A 15,316-nucleotide genomic window follows, 5' to 3' on the forward strand; every position below is an offset into this window, starting at 1 on the left:
TTTTTAGAAATCCTTTTTCAGAGACAGGAATCATTTTACATGAAAGTCCGACATGGCCAGGTGGGTTAAGGCGTTCGACTCGTAATCTTAGGGTCGCGGGTTTGCATCCCCATCGCGCCAAACATGCTCGCCCTTTCAGCCGTGGGGGCGTTATAATGTGACGGTCAATCCCACTATTCGTTGGTAAAAGAGTAGCCCAAGAGTAGGCGGTGGGTGGTGATGACTAGCTGCCTTCCCTCTAGTCTTACACTGCTAAATTAGGGACGGCTAGCACAGATAGCCCTCGAGTAGCTTTGTGCGAAATTCCAAAACAAACAAACAAACATACCCTTTAGTGGACAAAACAGATAGCCCGGTGTGGCTTTGCTATAACAAAACACACACACACACACATTCTAAAAACTGTAGTTACCTGGACTATGAAATCGCGGATTCGTTATTCGATTTCAGTTTGTGCAAAAATGTGTTTCGTTCTTTGAGAACGTGAATGAGAATCTATCAGATCAGAGTTTACAGAGAATATATTAAATTAGGGATAGCCTTTACAGGTTCGGTTTCAGTAGATAGGCATTTTTTTTTAAATGAACTTTAATGAATTCAATCTCTCGTGCCTACTTTACATGATATTACGTGTTTAGCGAACGAGGAAACTGTGTTTATAGAAAGAAACTTTAATTCTAAATGAAACATAAAAGAATCGTCTACCAAATTCCAGTAACTAGACCATAAAGAAGTAATCACACATTTATACCATAAACAACAAATGATCTAAGACAAGTTCTGAGAAAGTTAAACTGTTTGAGGAGATGTATAGATAAATATGCCCGTTAAATCGAAAACTTGCTTGAAATTCAGGCATTTTTTGGAGTGATCATATACACGTATATATAAATGTTTAACGATATTTTTTTGGAGTTTTTACGTGGTCGGCTTTTTAAAATCCTACCCTGGCCCTTTTGACAGCTTTACATGATCCTTTTACAATAAATTACAAAACCTTTAGAAATTACTTTTTTCTTGGTGGAACCACGCATAACCCAAAAGTTAGCATACCAGACTGTGCATCTGAGGGTCTCCTTACCGGATAAAAATAAATTATGCTTAGTGTTTGAGGACCATGGCTGTGCTACGTTAGCGACACAATTTCTGATTAGTTACGCAAGAGGTATATAACTGGCATAATTGTAGAAATGTTATCCGCAAATTACGTAAGAGGCACAGATCCAGTAATGCTAGGCACAAGGTATGTTAGGTAAATGGTTTTATACAAGCTACGTAGTAGGCGCAGTTTTAAGAAAGCTGTGTACCAGCTATTCAATTGACACACTCTCAAGAATGTTGTGTCGCGGTGAAAGATCATGTATCAGAACTGCGTTTCAAAGGTAGTGTGATTTGAGATAGTGTGATTTAAGGTAGTGTGATTTAAGAAACTCTGATTTGAGGTAGTGTGATTTCTTCGAAAACTGATCGCTTCTGGAAAGGGTATGTAAGAGTACTTTGTGAAGCGATTCTGCATGGCCAGATGGTCAAGAGACGTTTGACTCGTAACTTGAGGGTTGCGGGTTCGATTCCCCGTCACACCAAACATGTGCGCCCTTGCAGCCGTGGGAGCGTTTATAATGTGACAGCCAATCCCACTCTTCGATGGTAAAAGAGTACCTTAAGAGTTGACGGTGGGGAGTGATGACTAGCTGTCTAGACTCTAAGTTAAGGATGAATAGCGCAGGTAGCCCTCATGTAGCTTTGCTCGAAATGCAAAAACAAACAAGCCTTTCCGGAGCAAAATATACTCACACTGAGAAAATAAAGATGTGCTCAGATTGAGAATGTAGAATTTCCAAGAAGGAAATGCCCTTTGTGATTAATGATACCGGAAATTGAAGGAAAATTGATCAGTTTGGGACATCATGACTATTTAGAAAGAGACCTACAACAAGTTGTAGTAAAGTGCAGCGTCTTTTAATCGGTGAGAATCCACGCGTCTTAGGAAACACCACACAACATGATCGAAAAGGACCTTTATCTAGAAACGAGGATAACAGGGTATGGGATCACTAAGATATAGCTGCCAGTCATATCCCCTGTTCAACGGCCGCATACCTCAAGCAGCTGGATAAAGAAACGAGTATTCATAGTATTTCATATGACGTAGAGCCTAATCACTGGATATTTACGCAATTGAAGTTTTAGAATTGGTGCTGGGAAACCGCCATACTTGTACATTAGGTAGATTATGGAAACCAGCGGGAAAGACCTTTCAACCTTACCACGCAGCCTTTTACAGCGGAAAGTATGCTGCAGGAGTATTGACATGAATCACTGTCGTAAGATAGAGTATGACCGGACGTGACGATGTGGACTTCAAGGACGTAATTATTATGTAAAGTTTGCCTGTACGATACCGTTTTTTACTATACTAACAAAATAAAACAAAGTGTTGAAATAAATTATAGACGTAAAGTAAAGTAAATAGTGAAAACAGTGCATTTAGGTAATAGTTTCTAACAGGGAATGTTTTAAGAAGCAAATATGACATTTAGTTAAATCGTTACATTTCTACGCCGTGTGAGGTCGGTAATTTAATTTTCTAAACATTAATTTGTCCTGAAAACTCAGTAACGCAATTTTTCGTTAAACGTGGCCTAACTATAAGGACTTCAGTCAGATATTGTTAAAAGGTGTAAATAAAAAGCATGCCCATAGTCTTTACATGAAAAAAAGAAAAAAAAACTAATTAGAATTTCGTACAAAGCTACACAAGGGCTATTTTCGTTAGCCGTCCCTAACAGCCAGTCATCACCACTCATCCTCAACTATTGGTCTACTCTTTGACCAACAAATTGCCCGTCACATTATAATGCCCCAAGGCTGAAAGGGCGAGCACGTTTTGTGGGATGGACATTCGAACCCGCAACCGTTAGATTGCGAATTGAGCTCCCTCACCGCCTGGCCAAAGAAGAAAATGAATTATTAGTTATTAATCTTTTAACGACTGATCAAACTTTAAGTAGCTTTGCTTCATTAAGATAAGGTAAAGTAGGGTTAGTGCTAATTGTAAGTGATTTAGTAAAATTAACAGTATGTTAGCCCAAGAGTTGGCGGTGGGTGATGATGACTAGCTGCCTTCCCTCTATTCCTACACTGCTAAATTATGGACGGTGAGCGCAATGGCCCTCGTATAGCTTTGCGCAAAATTCAAAAGAAACCAAACCAGTATGTTAGTTAATTTAGTTATTAATTTGAACTTAATAAAAAAAACCCAAAAGTCGAAGGTTAGTAGATGTAATATAACTATCAGAGGAGCTTTTCCGGAAAGCCACATCATCAATACAATGGGTCAAGATACAGCAGTTTTTCCACCAGTAGAATACTGCTAACATAAGTGATGAATGAAATGAAGTTAATTATTCCTTTTTGTCTCAGGAGTGAATCGTTCTAAGTAGGTACCACCTATATTTATTCCAACATTTTAATTTTTCAGAAAATTAAAAAGTCAACTGTGGTAGTTCCATGTGAGAATCTGAAACCATTATTTATACCAAACGTAGTTAAAATAATTTCTGTATCGAGAAAACATGTAACCGTAAAGTGGTTTTTGTTGAAAGTTTCTAAAGTATTTTCTGTGAACCCAGTTAGGGTGATCTGTTATATATGTCCGAATTTTCGCTCTGTTTGAGTTTTGGTTAATTTACTGTTGTTTTTTGTTTGTTTGTTTTTTCCATAAAAGGCCATTAATCTGTTTCTCATTATTTATTTATAAACTTGTCCCTACATCACTAGTAAAACGAACTGGTTTGTATCTTTCTGGTTTATCTGCTGGCCTTTTCTTCGTTATGGGTAACCACATATATGTGGGAAGATAAACTTCGTTTGTTGAAGCCTAGAGAAGTTAAATAAGACAGCCGAGTTAATTCATTCTTCGTTTTGTTAAACAAACCCATATTTCCAGTCTGATTTTGCTTTGTTTATTCAGTCTTCGTTAAGAGATTTTCGTTAAGAATTAAAATTTACTTGTGTTTTCGAACTTCAGCTAATCGGTTCATCTGTTGTTCGCTTTAAAGTGTGAATATTTTAGAAAGACCTCCAGACACACTTACAGGGCAGTGGCCACACATCTGTTATGTGCACAATGTTTTAATTAAATTGAAAGTAAACAACAAACAAAACAAAAAAGAGACAGCAATTTATATTTGCCTGATGCGCTATACAAACCAGTCTCCCCAGAAAATAAACATTCCTCGTATATGACAGAAGAGACTTAACGTTAATGAAGGGTTTCGTCATGATACGACCCGCCACGTCTCCAGCTAGCTAACATACGTCTCGCATTGCATATTACCATAAATTATTTTCTTTTACCGCTTAGTTCCATGCATGCCAACTTTCTAGTCCATTAAACAATTCCTTCAGTCTTCAACCTGAACAGGAACTGGAGGCTGAACTGTAAGATATTTATGTAATAATCAGTACAAGTTACTATGCTATCTTATTGAAATGTACTGTTAACGTCAGAAAGTAATCCTTATAAGTGAGCTTGTTACTGCGTTATCTATGTGACAGTCATATTTTGTATCACCTGCTTATTTTGTTTGTGTGCAAATGGGTGAACGAGAATCTTACCAGCCCTATATGATATAAAGAGCATTTCAGAAATCTCAGGTGGATTTTATTATCTTATTAGCATGTTATATTATTATCTTGCTAGCACTTTATATTTTCCTTAATGATGCACACAAGAGCTTCGGTCTTAAAACACGCTGAATATTACTTTACGTATTTGTTTTTCTGTTGTCGTTTTTATCTCTCGCACGTGCGATTGATATCTCAAAGAAAATATAAAATTTCTGGACTGAAAAAAACTTTTCGTTTCATTCGTTAATCGAAAAAGTACTTAACTAAACTAGAAGTTAAAGTGAGTTTTATTTAAACCAATCAGTTATTAGGCACATATGACATCAACGGTTCTGTTTTTGTTTTTCTTGTCAAACTAACGTTGTGGTACAACGGTATTGTAAGTACTCTAAATTTACTGTAGTTTCTTTGTTTGAATTTAAGCACAAAGCTACACAAAGGGCTATCTGTCCTCTGTCCCTCACGGGTATCGAAACCCGGTTTCGAGCGTTATAAGTATGCAGACATGCCGCTGTGATACTGGGTGAGGCAGTTTGCTTTTGTTGTTAAGCACAAACAACACATGAGCTATCTGTTCGTGATGACAAGAAACCCACTTGAAGTAAAAATGTATTCTCAAGAGGGCTGGTATGGGTATTAAAACTTTAATGAGATAAAGTAGAGAACTAAGATCGAAACGTTGTTCTGCACTTTATTTTAATTAAAGTTTTAATACCCATATAAGATGGGGTATCTGTATTGTACTCGTCGCAAAGACTGAACCTTGGATTTTAGAGTAATAAGCATTGAAAGAGGTCTCATTTGGCCTAGTGCTTATCGGCTTGGGCTGTGAATCCGAGGGTCCATGGTTCGTGTTTTCTTGCCGTAAAAATACGCTTTGCAATTTCTGTTTATGTTATGGCCATAATCATATGCTAATATCTACGTTTTTTTTAAGAATTTGTTTGCCCGCTAACTCCTGTCAGAGCTAGCAAGATCAAACTTAACCCGAGGATCTCCTTATCTATATGATTTAGCTCTCCCATCTCTAATAAAGGTTGACTAAGAGAGAGATTAGAGTGCCTCACAAAGAGCTGTTTGGGGTCCAGGAGTTGTATGGAGATTTACTAAACTCGAATCTGACATCGAATTTAGTGTTTGTGACCCCAATCACAAGCTTGAGGAATAAAACATGGTTCACATGCTCAGGTCGTACAGGTGGGTGTTTTTAAAGGATTTGTTTTCGGATACAGACCTATCTAAGGATAGTTGTAAAAGTAACTGGGTATAATGGGCTTCAACGTTACATTATGATCTTTGAATCCAACAGCAGAGAGTTGTTATTTTATACTAGCCTTTTCCGTTATTAAAATAGAAACAAGTTACTGAAAATACATATGTATATACAGTCATGTGAAAAAATTAGGACACCATAGGAAAGCCTGTGTATTTTTGTAAATGTGGATAAATGATTATTTAATCTCAATTGTAACAATACTGAGAGATTAAAGTAATATAACTAAACAAGTAAAACTGAAGAAAAGACTTTTCAAGATCTTCTGTAAATGTAATTCTACAAAAATGCATATTCAAACTGAGGAAAAAGTTAGGACACTCTACCCTCTAATAGCTAGTGTTACCCACTTTGCCTGAAATAACTGCAGTGAGACGCTTCTTGTAGCCGTCTATCAGTCTCTGATATCGGTCTGAAGAAAGTTTGCCCCACTGCTCGATGCAGAATTCTGTCAGCTGTGAGATGTTTGAGGGGTTTCTTGCATGTACAGCCCGTTTCAAGTCACCCGACAACATCTCAATGGGATTAAGATCTGGGCTTTGACTCAGCCATTCCAGGACTCTCCATTTCTTAGTTTTCAGCCAGTCCTTGTGGATTTACTGGTATGTTTTGGGTCATTGTCGTGTTGCAGGGTCCAGTTCCGCTTCAACTTTAATATTCTTACAGATGGACTCACATGTTCCTCAAGCACCCTCTGATACATAGGTGGTATGAGGTTCTTTTCCTGGAATGCTGTATTTGGTTTACGCGAAACATGTCCTCTGTTCTGGTGTCCAAATAATTCAGTTTTGGACTCATCTGTCCAAAGAACATTGTTCCAAAAGTCCTGGTCTATGTCTACATTCTCTCTGGCAAACTTCAGTCTGGCCTTGATATTTCACTTAGAGAGCAGAGGTTTCCTCCTTGCACATCTCTCATGCAAGTTACACTTGTGCAGTCTCTTTCTGATTGTAGAGGCATGCACTTTCATATCAACAGTAGCCAGAGCCTGCTGTAGGTCCCGTGATGACATTTTAGGGTTTGCGGTGATCTCTTTTAACATCTTGCGGTTTGCTCTAGGGATGAACTTGCTTGGACGACCAGACCTGGGCATGTTGGCAGTTGTTTTAAAAGCCCTCCACTTGTCGACTATTTTCCGGACAGTGGAATGTCTGATTTCAAAATCGTTTGAGATCTTTTTAAATCCCTTACCAGACTCATAAGCTGCTACAAGTTTCTTTCTGAAGGCCTCAGACAGCTCTTTCGCTCTCATTTTGAATTTATTTACAACAAAGAAAATAGGACAAAAAGGCGAGACGTGAAATAGAAACAAGCAAAAGACAGTAATATGTACAAATGGGGAAAAACAAAAACAACATGAAATATATACAAACAGAAAAAACATGAAATATATAAAAATATATTCACAAGAAGCGAGAGTGGAGGCAGGACAGCTCAGATGCCGATCTCCACCCGACCCCCCACCAACGCACAAATGGGCGAGACGTCCGGCCGCCAGAGATGGTAAAACGTCCCAGAACTCAGGCACTGATAGTTCGCCTATAGGCGGAGTAACAACCGATATATGGCCCTACCCAGTATCGAAAAGTACGACACCGGAGCCTGCTCAAAGACCAAGTTGTTCCAAGCAAGCCAGATGATGTACTTAAAGATGGTAATGGCATACTGATAGGTGAAGGCCAGGTGGCCGGGAACAGAAACAGGTACAGGATGGTCTTTACCGAGAGTGACTGGACCCGGATAAGGCCCGCAACCCTTTCCCAGATCTCCTCCGACGTCGGACAGAGGACCAACCTGTGCAAGACAGACTCCACCTGGTTGTGACACACTGGACGCAACTCAGTTGTACACGAGTTCCACAGGTAGGTACGCTCCCTCACCAGCAGGATGTTATGCACCACACGCCAGTTGAAAGCAGAGCAGGATGGTATCGCTTGATCCTGTGGGTACATCCAGGGACCAGCAAGCGGTAGAGAGAACGGGAGACCGTCGGTACATCGGCGGACACGGAACGACACTGCCGTAACGCAGCAGCAGCGTCGACGTACCAGGGAGGAGGGTCAAAACACGTAGGTCTCTGCAGGCTCAACGGAATACCAAGAGCCTGCGCCCCGTGCCAACCAAGAATCACATGAGGCGGCAACATGGGTGACCCTCCAAAGACAGACAGCGAAAGGAAACAGAGAGAAGAAGGGAAAGACATTAGGTCCGGACACATGGGATGCCCAGACCACCCCAGCGAGGCGGCAGCATCAAGGAGTGCCGGAACACCGCCTCAGGCTAACCACCCCATCGGAAGGCAGAGACATGGCGCTTAATGGCTCGAGCAGTGCAGTCACCTAGAGGAAGGACGGCCCCCAGGTGCGAGACCAAAGGGATCCTCCTCCGCACCACCTCCGCCCTGTCAAACAGGTTGACAGGGCAGTAGCAGTAATCGTGCACCACTGAAACAACATGCTGAACCACCCCTCCAAAGCAGCCTAAGGGCCCGCGAGAAAACGAACCCCCAAGCAGGTGATCGGGGAGGGGGTCCAATCCAGACCAAACGGGGAGTCGGTAGACGAGGCCCATTTGCCAAAGCCCCGCGCACAAGACTTGGGACATTCAGCTGGGCGGCGCTGGCCTGAGAGTAACAATGAACGATGGCCAGCGCTGAACCTGAGGATGTGACGTTCTCGAGGAACAGGTTCACATCGTCTGCATGTGCGACATACGTCACGCACAAACCCTCCGGCAGCCGGAGACCACGCACCGAGACCAAGTGGTACAGATGAGAGAGCAGGCACTCGATAATCAACACGTATAGTGTTGGGGACAACAGGCAGACCTGACGAACCCCCTGCAAGATGAGAAAGGAGGGCGTCAGGTACCCATTAACCAAGAGCCTGCTCGAAGCGGTCGCATACAAGGCTTGCACGCAGCGTACAAAAACTGGAGGGAGGCCACACCTCCCCAGAACGAACCACAGAAATCAATGGTGGACTCGATCAAAAGCTTTGCTCTGATCGAGGGACACAAAGACTGCAGGAATATCCCTATCCATGATGTAATAGAACAGGTCTCTGAGAAGCACCAGATTGTGTTGGATATTTCTGCCCCGCACGCCAAAAGTCTGAGTGCAATGGACCAATGGAAGGCATGACTGCACCTAAACGGGCACACAGGACCTTAGAAATGATCTTCGCATCCACGTTCAGGAGAGAAATGGGGCACCACGAGGAAAGATCGTCAGACTGGCTGGGATCCTTACAGATAAGTGTAATTAGCCCATCCAGCGTTTCCGGCGGCAGAGACCCCGCAGCCAGACAGTCGTTAAAAAGTCGGACGAAAGAGGGTCCGACGACATGCCACACGTGGCTGTAAAATTCCACCGGCAGCCCATCCAGCCCAGGACACTTACCAAGCAGCATGGACCGAATGGCCGACCAACACTCACCCAAGGAGATTGGTTTCACTACCTGTTCGTGAAAGGAAGGGTTGAGGGAGGGCAAAAACGGAGTAATAGAATCCCACATCCCCTCGTACACGGGCGAAGCCGAAAACAAATGGCGATAGTAGCCGAGGCACGCGTTCAGAATGTCGGAGATGTCAGATGACGATTGACCATTCTCCAACACCAGACTGGAGATATGTCGGGTCTTAGCCATCTCCCGTGCCTTGCACAGCAGATCCCTGGTGGCAGTTCTGGGATCGAGCTACTTGGTCAGACTAGAGACGCTCGCCGCACGGAACAACTTGGAATAATCCAAATCTATATCCCTACGTAGTGTTTCAATGTTCGAGAGGACCCAGCGATCCGTCGGTTTGCCACGAAGCAAAGCAGCTAAGATGTCCTGCTTGCCCCCCAAGGCCAGGCGGTGAGCTCGCAAAAGTTGCATGCCAGCTTGCCTCAGCAAGGAGGCACAGACCTCCTTGAGACCCGCCCACTAAGACCCAGTGACAGACTCGACAGAACAGAGCCCCTGAACAAGGGTAAGCAAAGCGTCTCCAACCCCATTCTCGGCAAGGAGGGAGACGTTGAGCCTCCATACACCGGGGCCCCGAGAAACGGGGACAAAATCCCGGAATGTGGTGAGAAAAGCCCGATGGTCAGACACGTAAAACGAGACATCCCCAACCCGATGAACAGCAGCCCTGCCAAGGCTCTGCCGTAGGCCAAGTGTCACATAGAACCGGTCGAAGCAACAAGAAACGCCCTCACCGGTCTAGGTAGCCATAAAAGCAGATCCATGCAGTGCACGCCAGACATTGGAAAAGGCAAAATCCGACCTCACCGCACGCAGAGACGGCGTACACTGATCACCAGAAAGAGGATCACCCCCAATCTTGTCGAAGGGAGGATCCAAAACCCAGTTGAAGTCGCCCCCAAGGACGATATCGGCCTGTGTAACTATGAACCCGTCCAAGCCCGAGAAGAAGGCATCCCGCTCCCTGATCCAGCCAGGTGCATAGACATTGACAAGCGGAATCTTATGACCCCCAGTGACAACATCAACGTACACCACCCGCCCCTCAGCATCGCGAGGGCGTGTGGCTACCACAACAAATACTACACTTAATAGCACACGCGGCATCCACTTGTCCATACACCAGACATATCCCGCACAGCGGGGTCTGGCATTCGGCCAATAGGTGGCCCTCTTGGCCACAACGGCGACACAATCCCAAGTATTTGCACATGACCCGGAACCCGTTCACCACAATAAAGTTAGGGACCGGCGTCCGCACGTCCAAACATACACACCAGTTCCCCGTGCAAACACTTGGGCGCGACTGCTGCGCCTAATGTTCTATTTTCCTGACGGTCCCATACGCCGACAACACGTCCTTGACGCCGTCATGGGACATTTCAAATAGAGCCGACCGGAGGGTGATCCACTTAATGTTCTGCCCGGCTGGCTCCACGAGCACACGCTGGTCCCCCAAGGGAAAGTTCCCCTGTTCCAGTAGGCGACGGGCATGAGTGGCCGACGCCAGCGTCGTCACATAACGCCCACCCCCCAAAATGCTGAAGGCATTTAGTGTGACTACCTCCGACAGCGGCGTTCAAGGAGTCTATAACCACCGAGGTTAGTGAGGTTACCGAACAGAGTATGGTCGGATGGCAGTGGCCATACCGACCTACACTGCACAGTCCACGCACACACACACACCCGAAATGGCTGCTAGGCAGCACGGGAACCGCACACCACACGACCGAGACACACGGTCGACGGTAAACACGATACAGCATCCGGTAACAAAATAACACAAACACCCATAACGGGCACAGCAAATTTTGAAATTTATTTACAACAATAAACAATACAAAATGGCATGAACAAAAAACATTAAATATATACAAGAGTAATATGTACAAGAAAAAAAACAGTAAATATATACAACAGTAATATGTACAAGAACAAAAAGAAACATGAAATATATACAACAAGAATACTTACAAAAATAATGTAGACAAAAACAAAAAAACAGTAAATACAGCAGCAATATATACAAAGGAGAAAAAACAAACAGTAAATATAGAAAACAGCAAAAAAAAAATGAAAATATATACAACGCAAGAGTGGAGGCAGGGCGGCTCAGAAGCCGATATCAACACGACTCCCCACCAACGCACAAAGGGGCGAGACGTCCGTTCGCCAGAGTTGGTAAAACGTCCCGGAACCCAGGCGCTGGTAGTCCGCCTTAAGGCGGAGTAACAGCCGATACCTGGCCCTACCCAGTATCGAAAAGTACGACATCGGAGCCTGCTCGAAGACCAATTTGTTCCGAGCAAGCCAGATGAAGTACTTAAAGATGGTAATAGTGTACTGAAATGTAAAGGGCAGGTGGCTGGGAACAGGGACAAACCACGCAGTGAGCAGAACAAAGTGTCGCAAATGAGCACTTCCACAGTCAGGAGCACACCAAACTAAATGTCTGAGGTTTAAATAGAACAAGCCTCATTCACAATGCTGAGTAACGATCTTCTAACACGTGCACATGGTGTGATACATCCGTGTGTTAGTTGAGCCATTTTTAATTTGGGGGTGTCCTAACTTTTTCCTCAGTTAGGAATATGCATTCTTGAAAAATTACATTTTACAGAAGATCTTGAAAAGTCTTTTCTTCAGTTTTAATTGTTTAGTTATATTACTTTAATCTCTCAGTATTGTTACAATTGAGATTAAATAATCATTTATCCACATTTACAAAAATACACATGCTTTCTTAGGGTGTTCTAATTTTTTCATATGACTGTATGTATACTGAGTAAAACAATGAATGAGTACGTTGTATTAAAATGATTTTGGAACTTCTCCACGTCGTTACAGTTCATGTCGTCACGTCCGACCATACTCTATCTGAAAACCCTGCTTCTTGACAATAGCTTTTGAATTTGGTTTTCCTTGCAAAAGCTCCTTATAAGGCTGTAATGTCCAAAACACACCACTCTTCCTTGCCTTCTTTCTCCAAATCATGTAGTATACGTGAACGACTGTTTATTAGCGCCCTTTTCAACAATTCAACCACACAGAAACCCATAGGCTTTGTTTGACTTGACTATAATGAAAACACATTTCATTCTTTAAGTACTTGAAGCACGCGACAGTTCAACTGGAGGTATGACTGGAAGTTTTAGTAACATCTTCACTTATTGACCTCTTTTGATAATTTAGCACACTGTTACCTGTAGCACATGAACGGTTTTCACCACTGACCTTTATATCCGTGAACTCTAGCTGTTCCAAACGCCGCACTTTATTTTACACCATTACGACAAATTATTGCAGGTATTTTTCTATACGGTTATGATACACCAGCTTGATCCAATGTGAATGCATAAATATTTTGCATTGGAAAGAGTTATTGCATAACATTCCCAAAATTGATCAATTTTCAGTGTGGTATTATATTACTTGTGAAACAATTTCAGAATGTAATTTTGATACATGCTATCTAACCACTATTATATATCGTTTCTAAATTGTCACGTGACTTTGTGACTTGCGTGTTAAAATCGTTTAATATAAAGTACTGCGCCATCCGTTCATAATGATATAAAATAATATTGTATACTAAGGCGATTTACTTTGTTCAAAACGTTTTGGAAAATTAAACTTGAATGATAGGAATGTTAATGATTTACTATCGGCATAGCTACAATGAAAACTGTACGATCCATTATTATTGTTTTATTATTTTGTTTATAGAAGATTCGAAAGTACTGTTCTTCCTGTTAGAATAATCATCTCTTTCATCACTAAATGCGTATTTAGGAATTTCACTCGCTTCTATTCCACAGTATATCACATGCTTTCAGAGAATCCGTGGCTACCGTAGATATAAATAAATTTGATAATTTGCCAAACAAAGCTTTAAAAAAACTTTAACAGACTTGGATCACTTTCATAGATTCGCTTACTCTGATACCAATACTACAAAAGGTGTTATATGGTGACTTCTTTAGGGTTTTGCAGAAATGCTTTTACCTTCATTACGAACGATTTTTCGTAATTAAACTCGTTGTATTTTGGACTTCACCTCTATTGGATGTGTTTATTTAGGTCGATGAGTTTTAATTCGTTCACAAAAACAGCGTGAAACTGGAAAATATGCGAGCAATTATTCGCGACTCCCGCTAGTTTATTAGAATAACAAGACGCGTCACCAAATACAGAATAGGGTTCAAGATGTTCATTAACATGACCTCGCTTGTTTACCATTAGACTGCTGCATTATTAGCGTTCTATTGTAATAACGAAAGGAAAAGTTAGTTGAAGCAGATTGTTCACTTCGTCATGAATTTCAGTTGATAAACTTCATGAATGTCAGGATTAACGAATATGAAATTAAAGTATCAACAGTGTCACGATCTCAACCTTTTTATGTAACTCAACAAAAATGTATATATATATATATATATATATATACTTTTCTGATTCATTTTGAGATTGAAATAATGCTTAAAAGGTTCCACAAAGCAATTAGCTTCATAATGCAAGCATAGGCGTCTAAAACAAAGTCTTGGAGTCGTTTGAGGTAAAAGTTGCTAGAGAGTCAAGCTTGTGAGAAGCATATCTGTCTTCGAAAATTTCACAGTTACATTGGAAATTTTAACAATTTTGGTGCACTGAGAACTAAAATATGATAGAAATATGGAAAATAAATGAAAGCAAGTTAATATGATTACAAGTAGTTTAGTGACCTTCTATTTTTTATATTGTATATGTTTGATTTAAAGTTTCCAAGTTAAATTTACATTCTTTATATTTATAGTGACACATTATTTGGATCAATAACTGAGATCGAAATCGAGAAGTCATAAACTAATTGAAAATGATGATTTAACTCTGATCTGAAGCTAGTATGTACTTAGAAGAAAACTAAAAACGACCAGTCTATCAGTATAGATAATTAAGTATGCTTTTTTTTTTCTATGACGCTACTTATAAATATTAGAAGGTATTGTTTCATAAGTTGGGTATCTTTGATGTTAACGGCCTTTTCGGTCATAATCCCAATAATATCTCACGAGTTTCCACCAACTTAGGAGATTTAGATTATTCCTAAATACATATATTAAACTAACAATGAAAAACAAACTTCATAATAAAAATATAACAGTAAACAATAAATCAAAATAAAAAGTAATAATTTTTGATATATTAACTAGTATAACGAATTCTGTCAATGATAGTAACACTAAATAAACAATATAGTATAATTTTTATTAAAATAATCTTTTGGGCTCAAGGGCCAAGCGGGTGCTGCACTTGATTCATTGTTCATGGCGGCCTCTTCATCTTTATCCCTCTAACCTGAGAGGGCAAGACTATGATTGACACGTGGCTTACCCCTGTTTCAAATGGAATTGTTTTGTGCTTTGACTAGGCATTGAGGTTCATCACATGTTTGAGAGTAAGACTGACAGATGTATTATTACTTTTCTGAGAACTGCAAATCACAGAAACATTATGTGCGAAAGTTCGCTGTATCTCCACAATATTGTTATTTATAGTTCACTGTACACAGAGCCAGTTATTTTTAAAGTTATTGAGATTGAGTTTTACATATTAACGTTTGTAAAAAAAAATCTTGTTAAGTGACTTGCAAAAAATACCACTGAATTCCTTTGAATACCCATAAAAAATCAACCCAACGAACAAGCTTAGTGGTTAGTGTACTGGAATGCATATTGAAAGGTCCGAGGTTCGTGCTACGGTTCCACCAAACACACTTTACGCCAGGTGCGTGAAAAAAATCACAGACTATCCGTTATTCGGTTCAAACGAACAAGGTTATTGTGGCGCCAGATGTTTCTGATTGGCTCTTCCGTGTGGTAATTATCCCACAATTATGTATACTTGTACTCCACAGTGGCACTCCGAGATGTCTGCGGACTTACAAGGCTTAATTGCAAACAAACAT

Source organism: Tachypleus tridentatus, chromosome 7, assembly GCF_004210375.1.
Source record: "Tachypleus tridentatus isolate NWPU-2018 chromosome 7, ASM421037v1, whole genome shotgun sequence".
Taxonomy (NCBI): Eukaryota; Metazoa; Arthropoda; class Merostomata; order Xiphosura; family Limulidae; genus Tachypleus; species Tachypleus tridentatus.